This window comes from Lepisosteus platostomus, chromosome 9, assembly GCF_059453375.1.
Source record: "Lepisosteus platostomus isolate fLepPlt1 chromosome 9, fLepPlt1.hap1, whole genome shotgun sequence".
Lineage (NCBI taxonomy): Eukaryota > Metazoa > Chordata > Actinopteri > Semionotiformes > Lepisosteidae > Lepisosteus > Lepisosteus platostomus.
Genome location: NC_142619.1, coordinates 17,582,554 through 17,598,331, shown reverse-complemented (window position 1 = coordinate 17,598,331; position 15,778 = coordinate 17,582,554). Strand labels below are relative to the sequence as shown.

The window sequence follows — 15,778 nt, the reverse complement described above, 5'->3', positions numbered from 1 at the left end:
ACTCCAAGGTCTACCGTGCAACCTCCTTAAACGTATTTTAATACCCCAATTCAGTAGAAGCTTCTAAATAAAGACATTTTCAAGTCGAAACTTACTGTATAGATCTTTGATGCAAGGTTGACTTCTGTGTACGCAAAATAGAAATAACTATGGAACTATCACAGCAAACAAAACTGAGAAGCTTTTAAGACTTGCAGAAGCGTTGCCTTAGTCAAAACAGAAGTAACGCCGTGAAGAAAAGTTTTCACACTCTAGTGAAAAAAGTGTCTTTTGCATTAGACACAGAGATTAGTCTTTTTAAAATGTTATCATAGCACAATTAGAACCAAGTAAAACAAAACATTTCACGGAACAGTTTTTCCCCGAAACTATATTTCACCTAGTTCTCCGCAATCACGATTAGACCAAAGAAGAAAAAATGTTCAAGATACTTGGAAATTGCGGGAACGCACACGCTGTACTTTCTCTGAGCCTTACATACTGTACGTCTTGCAAAACAAGCACAGAAATTTCAAACGAAGGCATTCCCCCACTCTCTTACGCCTCGGTTACAGCCCTTACCTTACTTAAGGTCCATGACACTTATAGTAGGTTTGGGAAATATTTACTTTTAAGTTTTCCCCGAGCTAAATCCTTAGTGTAACATATTTCAAGGGGTTCGATCCCCGATGCCGAAGACAGTAAATCCCAAGTATTTTCCCTCCTCCAGCAGCTCTGCGATCCCGGCTCACCCTTGACTTCAAACAGGCGTGTTCAAACACATTCAATCTTCTCGGAGCCACCAGTGGCGCTCAGAAACTATGGGCCGCGCCACTCTCCGCAGGGCGCGGGGGACGACCTACAAAAACAGACATCGCATCTATGACTGTAAGAAAAGAACAAACCTTTCTATTTCATTTACTGAACTACAAAAGCTTCAGCATGATCTGGATTTAAATCGATGTCGAAGAATTTCGTCTGAAACCTTTATGTACTGAGGGTAATACTACGGCACCCACCTCTCCGCCACCCTTCGCCTCGTCGGACACAAGCATGGCATAAGACAAGCAGTGCAACAGGCTACCCCAGACACAACGTTTCTAGAGGCGGGGCGGTGACAGAGCCGAGAGGAAAGGTTTACTCAAAACTGAGACGACATCATCCGAGGATTTAAAACAAAAAACATTTAGAGAAGAATAATGATATAACGACTTGAAGCAGCATCATTGTTACAGTATGTTGTTGTGGTTTGTGTTTGGGTGATTTTTCAAAACGCAAGCTAAGATTCAGTTGTGGACAGTACACCTTTATGTATTGTCAATCAGGATTGTAAGAAAGAGAAACCAGATTCACACAGTGCCAAAGGAGAAATCTAAGAATAAAACATATTAAGGCTGATGAACCAATTGGTTTTGTAAAGGTGTGTCCTTCCTGTTCTCACACCGTCTTGTGCGGATTCGTACACACACGAAAGTGGTTGGGAAGTCGCGTTCCAGCTCAAGAATCAACACGTGAGCCTTATATATAATAAAAATAAAGTGGTATGCTATTTTATTTCGTTTTATTATATTTGCTTGTTTTCTGTAAAGAATGATATAAACAATTTCGATGACGCATTACTATCAATTATATAGATATAAGCCATATTAAGAAAGTAAAACATTTCAAGTATTATATTTTGTGTTCGTGTAAAATTAGTAGTTTTAGCATTGTGTAGTATTGGACTGCTTAAACACAAAGAACCACAGCATACTAAACATTTATCATTAACTTTATGAGCAAATCTGAAGGAAGCAAGAAATCAATGATCACCTGGGTGAACAGGTGAAGATTCCTGAAAAGGTCAACTTGGTACCATTTCAACCAAAAAATATCGCTGTTACTTTGAGGCAATGACAATAACTGTAACAGAAACTACTTGTCTAAGACTGCCTTGTGTGATATCAGAAGAGCTCTGACCGTGGCCTGCTCTTTATGAGTTATGCTCACAGTCACAGAGTGCAGGAATACTACTAATTGGTGTGTTAAGTCAGGGACAAAGTTTCAGCCAACAAAACTGACCCAGGTGAATGAAGAACTGGCACCGGCTTGACTGGCAATCAGGACGTCTTTGGTGTGCCTCCAACACTTAGAGCTGTAATTCATTTATAATGAATAATAAAATGGACAGTTCATTGCAAAATGGAAATCTTAAGTTCAATAAGCATTCAAGTTTACAAATGCATATTTTTATGCAGCTGCTTCTTAAAGTTTACAACTCAATATTTGCCTAGGATACATAAATAACCCTAACTTACAGTAGATATTAGATTGAGTTGGATATACAGTAAACCTACACTATATTACAGGCTCACTAGCCAAAATCTATTACTCAAAACAATACCAAAGCTTCGTAAATACCCAGAATAAATGGTGAAACATTGAACCATTCTTTAAAAAGTTAACATGATTTTACTCATTCAGAAACAACACACCTAGGAGGCCAGTGTTCCTGAGTACTGAGACCCTGAGTGCCATAGAAAAAAATGAAAGGTAGTGAATTTCAAGCAAAGACACAACCATGAGGTTTAAGTTTGTTTTCAAATTGTGGGCTAAAGTCATTAAAATGCAAAAATCAGGAGAAGGATAACAAAAATATCGAAGCCTCTGAATATCCCTGTTGAGCACAGTCCACTTAATCATCAAGAAATGCAAGGTGCACCGTATGACCCGCACAAGGTCTGGCCATCCCTCCAAACTGAGCAGCCAGGCAAGGAGGAAACTGGTGAGGGATGCCATAGTGAGGCCAACAACAACTCTGGAGGAGCTACAGAGTTCAATGCCTGAGATGGGAGAAGATGTGCATCAGTCAACAATATCTAGAACACTTCGCAAATCTAGCCTGTATGGCAGGGTGGCAAAGTCATTTGTAGTCCTGCATGGAGTTTGTAACAAAGCATGATTAATGTTACTACAAACATGTGGCAAAAGGTTTTGTGGTCCCACCAGACAAAATTGAAACTTTTTGTTCTAAGCTAAGCACTTCATCTGGCACAAACCCAACACAGTGCGTCTCCCACTGAACACCATCCCTTCCGTCAAGCATGTTGGTGGCTACATTATGTTATGAGGCTGCAAGGCCTCAGCAGGGACTAGAAAGTGGTGTTAGAATTTAATGAATAATGGATGGAGCAAAGATACCCAGACAAATAACTACAGGAAAATCTGTTTCAGTCTGTTAAAGACTTTACACAGGGCCAAAAATTCACCTTTCAGCAGGACAGTGCTTAAAAACATGAGGCCAAAGCTACTGTACACTGGAGTGGCATAAGAATAAAGAGTGAATATTCTTTAGAATTCCCATTCAAAATCCTCCCCTGAATACTAATAAAAAATTATTTTTATTAGGATGCAGTCTACTTTGACCTTCACAGTGAGGAAATGTGTTGCAAGATGCAGGTGAAGCACTGATGGTTTGATGAAAGTTTTTTATCACTGACAGGAGATCATCAATAGCCAGGCTCTGCAGCTTTATCACCCTCATATCTTAGCAGCATGTGTTCAGACAAGTGGATACAGGCATTCAAATAAACTCATATGGGGGTGTAGCTATGTCTTTGACAAGGTCTGATTTCCAATAAGAGTAAGATACAGGCATTTTAAAAATAGCTTCTTATCTCAGAGCATTTGAGTGTTAGGGATGATCTGTTCAGTTACAGACCACCTAAGGAAGCACTTTCTCCATTATATTAGTAGATATGACTCCTTAGTTGGCACTAGTATGAAACTTGTCCACAGCAAGGACCATTTTACAGTCTCCAACATGTCAGTAACTCAAACATCACCTTGCGTATCATTTGCAGAGGAACATTTCTGAATGATAACTAAGCACAGAGGGACAAAAATAATTCTTCGTCAAATGCTGGAGCCACTTGAAATCTGGACTATATCGTTTTTGAAAAACATGCACGGTCTTCCAACTGCCTCAAGTGTCACAGATAAAACCTATAGCTTTCTAGGAAAGAGGCCCATATTCCTGCAAAAATCAGTAGTGCGCCCATTGTAGAATTCATTGTAGGTACCCCAGACAAGGGTGTTTACCTCAGACACCTTGATTGAACAAGACTGTGTATCCTGAAGTGAAATAAAAGACAAAACAGTTTGCAGCACTTCCATCACACATCAAAAGCATAATCTGCACAGCATTAGTGGGGTTATTACTAATGAAAAATTGAGTGTTGACCTACTGTTACTGTGACAGTCGTGTTTGAAGATATCATTCCTGTTGTTTTCAGTTAATAACTACTGAATCTACGGCTATCTGCAGTATACTATGGCCTAGTTTCCTCAGATGTCAGATTAGCACTGTACATGACAACTACTGTTATTTGAATAGGTTTCCTTTACTCTAGAAAGTTACTTAGAAACAATATGAAAAGGGAATACAGATCAGTGGTAGAAGAGTTAATTGATGTTTCTTGTTTCCAGGTACGCAGTAGAGGAATGCTTTCTATTAACTTATCAATTAAGCAGTTTTCTTTCTAAGGGTGAGTGAATCTTTAAGGAATTCAAGACAAGAGGCAGTGAGCATGCACAGGTCACACCAAATTTCCATTCAAAAGCACAATGTTCAGCTTCCAATTCATTTTGAACTAAATTAATTTAAAACTCACCATTAGCTGTTGGAAAATGTGCTGGACGTAATCTGAAGATCTGTCGAAAGCAATGCATTTCAGCAGGAACACGAGCTCTTTTCAGCAACACGGTTTGTCACAGTGTTTTATGCCCAGTGAAATACCCACTCCATAGGTGAGCATCAATGCAGTTTGAAGTAGAAGTATGGAATAACATATTACCACAATGGATTCATCCATTACAGGAAGAAGTATAAAAAATAGTTTTTTATATGACTTTAATATTATATCAGTGATATACTCTGGTCACATGAGGGGAAAAAACTTCAAAAATGTAAAAAAATCAGGCATTTATAGGAGAATGTGTACCTATTTAAATCCACACTATATCTCCCAGCCATTGGGACCAACTGTATTGTGAGGTCCTTAGCTATTCTTTAGCAGCCTGAACTCCCCACAGCAGCCTCACATATACCATTCCAGTTGCAGTTTCTAGACCTGTCATGGTATTTTTAACTATTTTGACCTGCATTTCATCTTCTTGTATTCTGTTGTCAATAAAGTTGTAAAAAAACTATAGGATTTCCCTTTTGTGTTTTACTCCGTGATATTGCGAAGTGTATTTCAAGAGTCAAATGGTATGGAGTACATTAGGAACTGCATTAAACTTCACTTACCCTCACTTCCAACCCCTTAAAGCCCAGGTGCCTTTAAAAATGTCAACCAGCATCTGAAATATCATTATCATTACATACCCATACTTCTTTATACTTACTACAAAAAGACTACAAGACTACATACATTACAATTGAACTACACATTAGGCGTATTTTAAAAAACAATAGCCTTTCTTAGACTGCATATTATCCCAGAGGTGCCCTCTTATTATTTAGCTGCCTTAGGCTTTCAGAGTTCATTATCATTAACTCAACTCAAGGTTGCTGTAGCAGGGATGATTAAAGTTAAACTGTTTATTGTAAGAGAAATGTTTCTTTCAGTTTCCTGCAGCTGTTATGGTTATTTTTCAAGCACCTCTACTGTTAACAGCTGCAATAATATTATGCCTCTCTGCCACAGAAATTTACTCCAGTTAAAACTATTAAACACACCCTGAAAAAGTGCCGACGCTTATAAAGTTGACACTTGTGTCAACTTTAAATATTCCTCTTTGCTGCTCCCCAGACCACAATGAAAAATAAACATTTAGCCCATTGAAACACATACAGTGAACATGAACTACTATCACAGAAAGTGGCAAGTCAGGAATATACTGTAGACTGTAATTACAGGATTGCCTAGTAGGAGAAATTTTATTTTTCATACAAATAGTTAATATATGAAAAAAAATGTCTTGGATTAATTTGTGCAGAGAACAGCTAAAATGAGCAACAAACAGGATTAACAAAGAATATCTTCAGATGGCAGAGGGTGTGGTGTGCAGCTAGAGAAAAACATGACTTATTTCATATTAAAAGTTACAGGTCACAGTTTGTTGCGTATATAGCAGTGTTTCAAAACAATAAATAACCCACTGCCAGTAGCTGAAATTTACAGTGCTCAAATACATTTGTTAGTGTAAACCTACAGCATGAGATGTTCTCAACAGTTTCCCCATTTTACAATACATATACCAAAACATACAGTATCTTTACAATAAAAACTACTTAATTGGCATTAATGACAAAGAATGGTAGGATGTCTTAATGAGTATCCATCTTAAAGTGTGTGTTAAGAGAGGAAGGAATAAAGGGTGCTTGTGTCTCATGTGGTCTACAGTACAAGGCCATTTTCTGGTGCCGTCTGGTTGACCTAGTTATTGAGGTGGGGATTTGCTAATTAATGGTGCCGCGAGGGTCCAGAGCACTGCTATAAATTCAGAAAGACATAAGAGGAAGAATCCTTGCTAAGAGAGCACAGTTATTAAAAGCTGATTTAGGAAACAACAATAACAATGTTCCCCGGAAGCCTGGAATATTGTGAAAGATATCATTTTAGCACTTATGATATATCAATGGAAAATTTACAATCACACAAAAATTATCGTTTACTGTCCAAAAAATAAAATAATTAAGAACTCATATTGCATCATTAGCCTAAAAAAAATTCATCAGGTAACTCTTAATCCAGTGTGCTGACAACCAGCAATACACAGTTTCTGCGCTTCTACAGTATGTCTTCTTATCTCTGAATGAAATTACATTTCACAACACACAAAAAAGGATTGTAACTGCACATTTCACATGGTACGTTTTCACCAAAAAACAAAGCACCCACAGTTACTTACAATAAGCAGGCTGTGTGTCCTTGTGGATGGGTCTCTGGTTCTTATTCTTTACCTCGACAGGATGGAGCCTGGACCAGGACTGGTTGTCATGGTTACAAGGACGGATTCTCATGTGATTTGGTAACTAAGCGTAAGGTAGGCAAACAAGGCACAGCCCTCCTTGCTGATGACGTTATCTGCCCACTTGGAGAGACGGCTCACTGCCTGCAAAGACACAATGAGAGTCTTGAGAATTGTGCTGGAATAAAGGAGAGGGGGTATTATTCCAAAGCTTAACATCAGATTTCTTATGAGGTCGCTGTGTGTGAGTAAACTGATTCATGAATGCATCATAAATCAGCATAATGTACATGCACTCAGTCTCAGACACAGAGATGCACATATGATACCCTTTAATGATATAATATAATATATCTTCATTATAGACACGCCCTCATAATAACATTAAGCATTAATATAACATTATCATTAGTGACAAACCATAACTTAGTAGATCAAATAGATGTGTTTGCTCTGCTTATTGTACCTATTATCTTTGTTTGTGAAGTACTAAAAACTATTGATTGTACAAACTGTCAAGTGATAACAACATATAAGTAAAACTGGTTTACATGGCTTTTCCAAACAAGGTGATTAATCAAGTTAATTCTTGTCTTTCAGCTGCAGGACCATCCAGCGTAGCTTACTGTAAATTCTTGTTTTTTCTGCTGAAAGAAAAGCAGCTAAGCCCAGTGAAATTAGGTTTAGTACTTTAATACATTATGAATTTGATTTGCTTTGGTACTTGCAAAAACAGCAAATATTCTGGAATGAGAATGAGTTGCAAATTACAAATAAGCATCTAAGCAACATTTGACTGAATAGAATTGTGTATTCTGTTAGCTTAGCTGAACTGCTGCCCAGTGTAGCATTGCTTTCTGAGAACAAAGCAATGCCTCATGATGGGATGATGTCTGGCACATTGAAAGTAAATCAATACAATAAAGTACAGCCTTCTTTTGCCTCAAACTCAAGAGCCCGGATGATAATAATAAAATGTTAACTATCAAAAGCAAGGGTACAGCTAGATGTTCACACCATCACAGCTGTCTGTTTTGGGGATCGAATGTTACCAAAGGCCAGATACAATAGGTTTTACTGTGATGAAAATGAACAAAGACAAAAGCTAACAAGACCAAACCTCTTTTGCTGTAGTTTAAGTGCATGTTTACACAAAATCTCATAATGATTCATGGTTCACTGAGGCTCTAAAGTACCGGTCTACCACTGAATCCTTGCTTTGTAGATGAGGGTAACAGAGCCCCACTCCACCAACACCACCAGCTGAAATGAGCCAAAGAGCTGCCACTACGACAATAACAGGCAGGAAGGAAGACTGAGAAGTGATGGATGCTGGGGTAAGTGACCAAGCTAGCTGTATTATAGTGTAATCAGGCACAGCCTCCACAGGGAGGATGTTGTTCCATCAACATTTCTCAACCATTTTATAAACTTTCATTTAAAGAAGGGCTTTGAAACGATCACCTTAAATTTCAGACCAGTCAGAAACCCCTTTTTCTTATTGACACAAAATGAAAGTGAAGGAGGAGAAGAAAAAGTTGAGTTAGGAAAAGAGTAACCAACACTACATGCTGAGCTAAATACAGAAAACTGGCATTGCTTTTGGACACAGCAGTCTTTACTCATCAACACTTTCAGCTATTTGTCTCTACAGCGCTAGGAAAGTCCAAGTATTTTGTACTTCGATATGCAGGGCAACATTTTTTTTTTATTTAATATTGGTTCAGCTACATTCTTCATTTCTACATACTGTATAGCATCATATACATTTTTGGGAATGGAGGCTTTTTAGTGATGCTGCTATTAAGGTGTAAACAGGGTTCTCCATCCTGCAGTGATGTAAACAAAATCTTGACACTCCACTCAACGCTCTTTACAGGTAATGAGGACTCCCCTCCACCACCACCAATGTGCACTATCCACCTGGATGATGCGACGGCAGCCATAGAGTGCCAGAACGCTCACCACGCATCAGCTATCGGTCGGGAGGAGAGCAGAGTAATGAAGGCAATTCAATTCACCACCTACAGTGTCTGAGTTTCAAATCTCCTCTTTCAACAGATTATCATGCTGGTACGAGCCTATACAGCAAGACGTTTTATGATTCTTTGAAGTAAAAAATCATGCACGTCCCAGAAAAAAAGAGAAATCAGGGACAAAAACAAAAATAAAAGCTGAATCACATCACTGAAGCCCATGAAAAAGATGCATTGTTCTATTACCTATGATGTAAAAAAAAACTGCAGTGTCCATTTAATGATAAATGTCCAAAATTGTTTTATGTTCAAAAACAGTTATCGGCAAAATATCAATTTGTCCAACAAATACTTCAGGAAAAAGTGGAGTAATACTTAACTCGGGTTAGTAAATATTATTAACAGCAAGAAATATACAAACATAAAAGTCAGACTTGGTAAAACTACAGGAAATTGGTTTTATTCCCTTTGATATCCTAAAGGTTGTAAAACTCAGAGAAGATTCAACACAACAGTTGCTTCAAATCACTTCATTAATTAAATGCAGTACTTACATAATATTGATTAATTCAGTAAATACAATATTGAGTAGCAGAGCTGGACTTGAACCATTTTTCTGGCCAAAAAAAGAATTTACTGTATGATAGTATTTTACATAATGTAAGGAGTTCTTCTGTGATGAAACTGAAATAACACAGTTTCAGGGACCTTAATGAGTCCTGAAAACCGAATGATTTACAGTACAACTGTCATTGATTGACAAACACAACCTTAAAATACAGTACATGTGCAAAACTATTTTTAAAAAAAATACTATCAGGTTTGTAAAAACTGCAAGCAAGACTCTTATGCTAATAAAAAACATAGTAGCCAGATTTCAAGTCCTTTGTACAAACAATAAATACTCCATCTTGTTATCTTGGATCTGCATTTCATAAATTAGACTTTCTTCAGTCCAGGGCAGATGATACCAGGCTTTTACTGAGGATCAGAGAATTTGAAAGAGACGTTTCCTGCTCGGTAGTGCACTTTAGCACCATACATAATGCATTCATTTTACTCCCAAGGCAATCAGCATCAACGCTGAGAACTGTACAATAGTACAGCTGAGAAAAAGATTACCTGTCTGTACAATAATAACTAAAATGGAGAAATACCAGAGTTTTATGATCTCTCTCAAAAACCAGAACTGCAATGCCACTTAGGATATTTCTTTCTACATCTGAACTTTAAACTTTCACATTAACTTTCAGGAAATGGGAGGCAAGTTTAGGACCTATGCAAAAAGCTTTTTTAAATCCCACACCAGGTATGAACAAAGAAAAGGAGGAAATGAGAATTTCACTTAGTTTTAGGCTATCAAGGAAAGAGCAAACAAGCTGACGGTCTATTTCCCATTGTATACAACTGAATGACATTCTTCCCAGACACATAAAAATCACTACAATGGTAAACTCAGGGTACAATTCAGTAATGGTCTATGAAGAGCACAGAGAGACATCACTGGAAGCAGGTACAACAAGGAAAATACTGAAACACAAAAAGTCCAGAGGTTGTAGTTAAATGTAAAAGCCAGCAGCCATTTCACCCTGCAACTCACAATTGGCAACTGACTAAGCTAAGCAAGTGTGAGCCTGTACTTGGATGGGAGATCTTCTGGGAAATCCTAAGGTTGCTGCTGGAAGAGGTGTTAGTGGGGCCAGTAGGGGGGGCTCACCCTGCAGCCTGTGTGGGTCCTTATGCCCCAGTATAATGATGGGGACACTATTAAAAAAATTTTGTATTATACTGTAAAAAGGCGTTGTCCTTCGGATAAGACTTAAAATCCCAGGGCATTTCTCAAAAAGGGTAGGGGTGTTACCCTGGCATCCTTGCCAAATTTCCCGTTGGCCTTTACTATCATGGGCTCCTAATAATCCCTATCTATAAATAGGCTTCATCACTCTGTTCTCCTCCCCACTGATAGCTGGTGAGTGGTGAGCACTACTGGCTACAGTCACATCATCCAGGTGAGGCTGCACAATGGTGATGGTGTAAAGCGCTTCGAGTGGAGTGTCCAGAAAAGTGCTATATAAGTGTAAGGAATTATTAATGTTAATAAAGGAACAGAATGGAAATTACCCAGTATCAGGGATTTAAAAGACTACTCTGTGAAACACTGAGCCTATTACACCATCTTCTCCCAGTCGACACAAAGATTTATATGTGATGTATGGTATTGTTGGCTCCTCCTTCTGCTACAACAGGCACATGAAAGGGGTCATGATGAGAAGAGCTCCTTCAACCAACAAGTCCATCATTAGCATTTCATGGGCCAAAGCGCACATAGCTCCCTGGGACAGAGTAGGTCGTAATTCTGTCAGCAAGCCAAGCTCTACAGAGCAGCATACAAACTGTACTCAGACCACAGGGGCAGAGCCCTCCACGTGGGCAGTCTGGCAAGACACAAGCCACACTGGGACCAACATACTATGCAAGCGGGGTGACAGAAAGGGTTTTCTCAGTGATATGCCCACTTTCTTTTTCTCAGTAAGCACTCTGAGTTTGTTTTTATATTATTAGTGACTTCCTCGAGAGAGCCGTTTATCCAAATCAAACACAAACGGTGCACAAATTTTAGCTGTAACATAAATATACAGTACCTATAACTGTCAAAGGCTCAATGGGAGTGAGAAATGTTTAACTGTTAATTGTGCTGGATGTGTGGTTTGTATTGTAAACCTTTGACTGGATTTTATATATTACACAATTATAATTATTACATTTAACTGTTTGAAAATAAAACAATTCATATAAGCAGTAATATTTATTTATGAGGAAGCTTAAAAAAGAAAAACTTCTCTTTGCCTATATTTAACCACTGTTTAGATTATAAACTATCTTTGTTTTTTGTCCTGAAGAAAATATTTGATAATCTAAAATGTTTGTAAGTATATTACAGTACACAATACCTACTTCTTTGGAGTTTTTAATATCAACATGATTTAAAAAAAATCTAACACTAGAAACATAGACAACACATTTTTTAAAGAACACATAGTGTTTCGTTTTTCAGGGATAGTAAGTCTTTGTTGTAGTCTTTTTACACTTTAGTATTAGACTTAGAGTGAGTGACCTAGAGAAAGACATCAGGATTAGTAGTTGATATAAGGTGACAAGCTCCTTAAAACCTGTTGTTTTCCACACACTAGTTTATCCAAAGATAGAGTATGACAGGTTTGCTTAAAGGTATTTTTCTGTTACAACCCTGAATAGCACACCACAGAAACATTCAAAGCCAAGAAATTAGGTATTAATTATTTTACCTACTCTGTAAAAAGTAATTTAAGGTTATAAGGTCCCTTTAAATTTTCAAGACTTAAAGAGCTTAGAGATTTATTTTGTAACAGTTTTAAAGTTGTTTAATAAAGCTTACATTTTATTTACTACTGCAACAAAGCCTATCAAGAGCTATACATAAACAGAATTCCCTTTACCTTTTTGCAACATTGTTTGTAATCTCAAAGACAACACAATGCAGTTTAAAAAATACATTATTGCTGAGTATATTTTTAACGCATACTTGCTTTTTTCTCTATCTGATTTGAGAAAATGTGTAAACTGAACCATGGAATTAAAACGAGCAATTAGAACTCTGGTTTTGACTGTACAACCAACATGTTAAGTGGTCAGATATCACAAACCCAAATTATTCCTCTAAATCAGAATATGCACACTACCAGTAAATATGTTCCCTTTTAAAATTAAATGTACAGAATAATTCATTATGGAGGAAAGGGATACATACCATTAGAACAAAACACTATAGGACAAAATATACGAAATGGAAACGGAGACTATGGGGAGAAAAAATACACTGTGGAGATAAAAACAGGAAATATTGGGGAATATGTATCATCTCGTATCCCTGCACTAGCTGAGGACAGGTAATACAGTAGTTCCTCTTTTGCCACATTCTCACTACTGTTAGGTGCTTCCAATCTTCGGGATCCATTGTGCTTCTGCCGAGAACTCAGGATCCACTACCTGCTAATGGTCTGAGCTCGGTGTGCCCAGCAGATGTGCTGCCATGCTACTGTCCTAAAGGCCAGAGACACCAAAAAGCCCTTGTCCCAATGGTGCCTGGAGGTGAGCTGGGTTACAAGGGTCTGGTTGAGCTGATCTGTCATCACTGTACCAGTGAAGTTACTGTATGGGGTACAGTCTTCCAGATTCCAATCTACTGAAGAAGCTACTAGAAGACTAGGGGCTCGTAGTTCTGGCCCTGGTCACTGTGGAGTTTCTCAGGGAACCACTGCAGCAGCAGCACGTCCACCACTGTGGGGGAAGTCACACAGGCCTTGGGCACAGGAGTTGTGGAGAGGTAAATTAACTTTCTGAACTAATGGGAACTAAAATGCTTGATCAAAAATTCATAACTCTATTTTAACACACTACAAACTTCATTTCTATTGGTAATTGTGATAAAGTGCAGTGGCTAGGCTACCAATTTTACATTACGTGCACATTTTCACATTTGCATTGAATATGTGTCGTTGTCCCATTCTCACAAGACAGCGTCTTGAAAAAAAAAAGACAGCATCCTGCAAGAGATTAACAGCTTTATTTGGCTGGACAAATAATTACTTTGAGGAAGCAGGAAGAGAAAAAAGAATCATCAAACTGTGGAACTATTTGGCAGAATCATAGTCTGTTTTCTAGTTATGGTGATGGCAGCATCAATCCATCCACTTCCTCTTTGCTTCACGCCATTTAAGGCTGTGGGGGAGCTAACGTCTATCCCAACACACAAAAGGTGCAAGGCAGGAACACCCTGAACGACAGTCCATAGCAGGGCACACACAGGCACACACTCACACCAGCACCAATTTTCTCAGAACCTTATTAACCTACTGGTATGTCTTTGGACTGTGGGAGGAAACCCGAGCATCTGGCGTTAAACCGTGAACGCAATGAAAACATACAAAAATCACAAAGATCGCACCCCAGATCCAGAATTGAACCCAGAGCCCCAGTGCTGTAAGGCAGCAATGCCAACCAGTGCACCATAATGACTTTCATAATGCGCCGTTCACTACAGAAACCTCACAAGTCACAAAACTCAAAATGAGGTCTTTACAATTGCCGCCAGTATACTGTTAATCGAAAACAGTTACAGTAAACACGTTAAACAATTACTAGAAAACATTTACATGTAAAAGTACTGTATTTCTATGACTTGATCAACTTTTTAGCATTCAACAGAGTTAGAAATACCATCTGCAGCATGATTTGCCCTCATCGCCCTTTCGATAATACATTTTCTCATTTTTATTCAATTGTATTTGTTTGATTAGTATACATTTTCATTACTGCTCTCACACAGTAATTCACAGTTTGATTTGTTTGTATTTTACCAGCCATGTCTCCTCCCAGGCCCCTCCTTCACAACTGTCAGTGGAGGGAACTATTGATAAAAACACTGTCTGCACTTTTAAAAGGTCATTGTTTTGTTAATTGCAATGGTCACGCTATCTGTGGGTGTTTACCCAAGAGGGTGGAAACAATAAGAAAAGAGAAGCTAAGCTGTGCTTAGAGAAATGGTTTGCCTTCGTAAATACAGGTTCAGTATTTCAGAAAATTGTTAATCATGCTTAAACAATCTATACCCATGTGCACAGAAAAAGCACAGTTTTTGAATGGACATTGAGCAGAGGACATCTGTGGTAAATCACTTTAAGTTTTGCTGCTGTTTTAGACGAACATTTAGAAGCAATTTGCTGCTATTCTTTTTTTTATAGAAGCAATGACTAATATTTATTTAACCTGTTTAGTGTATTAACTGAATTGGATAATATCATCAGACTACTGTTTTACTGTACATGAAAGATGATATTTTTATTTACACCCTGATGCTGGATGAAAACTTTGCAAAAAGATTACATTACACCAAACTGAAAGTAATTAATTTAGAAATAAAAATGCAGTTGATTATTTGCTTTAAAGCTTCAAATTTATTTTTTATTTTTAAAAACTCCATGTAAAATGTAATCACACTTATCTTCATAGTACGTGCCCTTAATGTGTTACTGTATTTCTTTAAGAAACTAGCTTCAGATGTTTTAATAATGGCTCTGAAGGCTGTGCCTTGTATTGAATTAGAGGAGGTTTCCTACTGTCGCTAAAGGCACACAAATACATAAAAAACAATCTTCATGTTTTGTAAATTTAATGTTATTAAAAGTTTTTTGTTTTGTTATTTAGCAATAAATAATCATACAGCAATATATAATATGCTTGCTTGCATAGAAAAATATTTATATTGGAACATCTTAATAAAATGTAATGGTTGGACTACACAAAGTTTAATCTTGGTGAAATACAAAGGGAGTAGGGTGCACACCATGGGAAACAGTGCGCTAAGATACATTCCCACAATTGGTCTGCTAGTTGTCTCTAGTGTATACAGTGCCGCCAAGGACATGATTGGAAAGCAAAGCATTCAGCTATGGAGCAGATCTGTAAAGAGTGCATGTCAATTGTTCCTGGAAGGTATTGATCCAGAAATGTTATCCCAATTGCACTTTCACTCAAACAGTCATGCAGCAATGAAGCTTTCATTATCCATTCCACAGACTCTCAAGTGCAAGACAGATGTTCTCAAGACAATAATCAAAGCAGGTTTCCTCATATCACTGTTTTCAGAATGTGTACTCAAAATACATAAATATTAAGATCACAGATGGAAGATTAAGATTACCATTCATGGATCAGTGAGCATGTTCCAATCTAACTCGCAGCACTTTGAGGGTACGGATGTCCTGAGACCCGCCTAGCACCAGGTTACCCCACGTCCTTGCCTAGGTTTCTTTACCAGCATCGTCTGA

At 37.9% G+C, this 15,778-nt stretch overlaps 1 protein-coding gene and 1 long non-coding RNA gene across 35 annotated transcripts in view; one reads left to right on the top strand and one right to left on the bottom strand.

Annotated features, from left to right (window-relative positions):
* LOC148654577 (uncharacterized) overlaps nt 1–15,778 on the top strand; it is a 157,901-nt gene that overhangs the window by 25,780 nt on the left and 116,343 nt on the right. The window lies entirely within an intron of this gene.
* mical3a (microtubule associated monooxygenase, calponin and LIM domain containing 3a) overlaps nt 1–15,778 on the bottom strand; it is a 140,843-nt gene that overhangs the window by 102,996 nt on the left and 22,069 nt on the right. For 31 of the 34 annotated variants that reach the window (XM_088647014.1, XM_088647012.1, XM_088647020.1 and 28 more), the window contains exons 2-3: nt 6,877–7,080; nt 562–838 (exon numbers count right to left, since the gene is read on the bottom strand). The gene's annotated coding sequence lies outside the window, so the exon portion shown is untranslated. Of the gene's footprint in view, nt 1–561; nt 839–998; nt 1,069–6,876; nt 7,081–15,778 lie in introns of those variants that run through there. The other 3 variants (XM_088647017.1, XM_088647013.1, XM_088647015.1) reach the window with 3 other exon arrangements.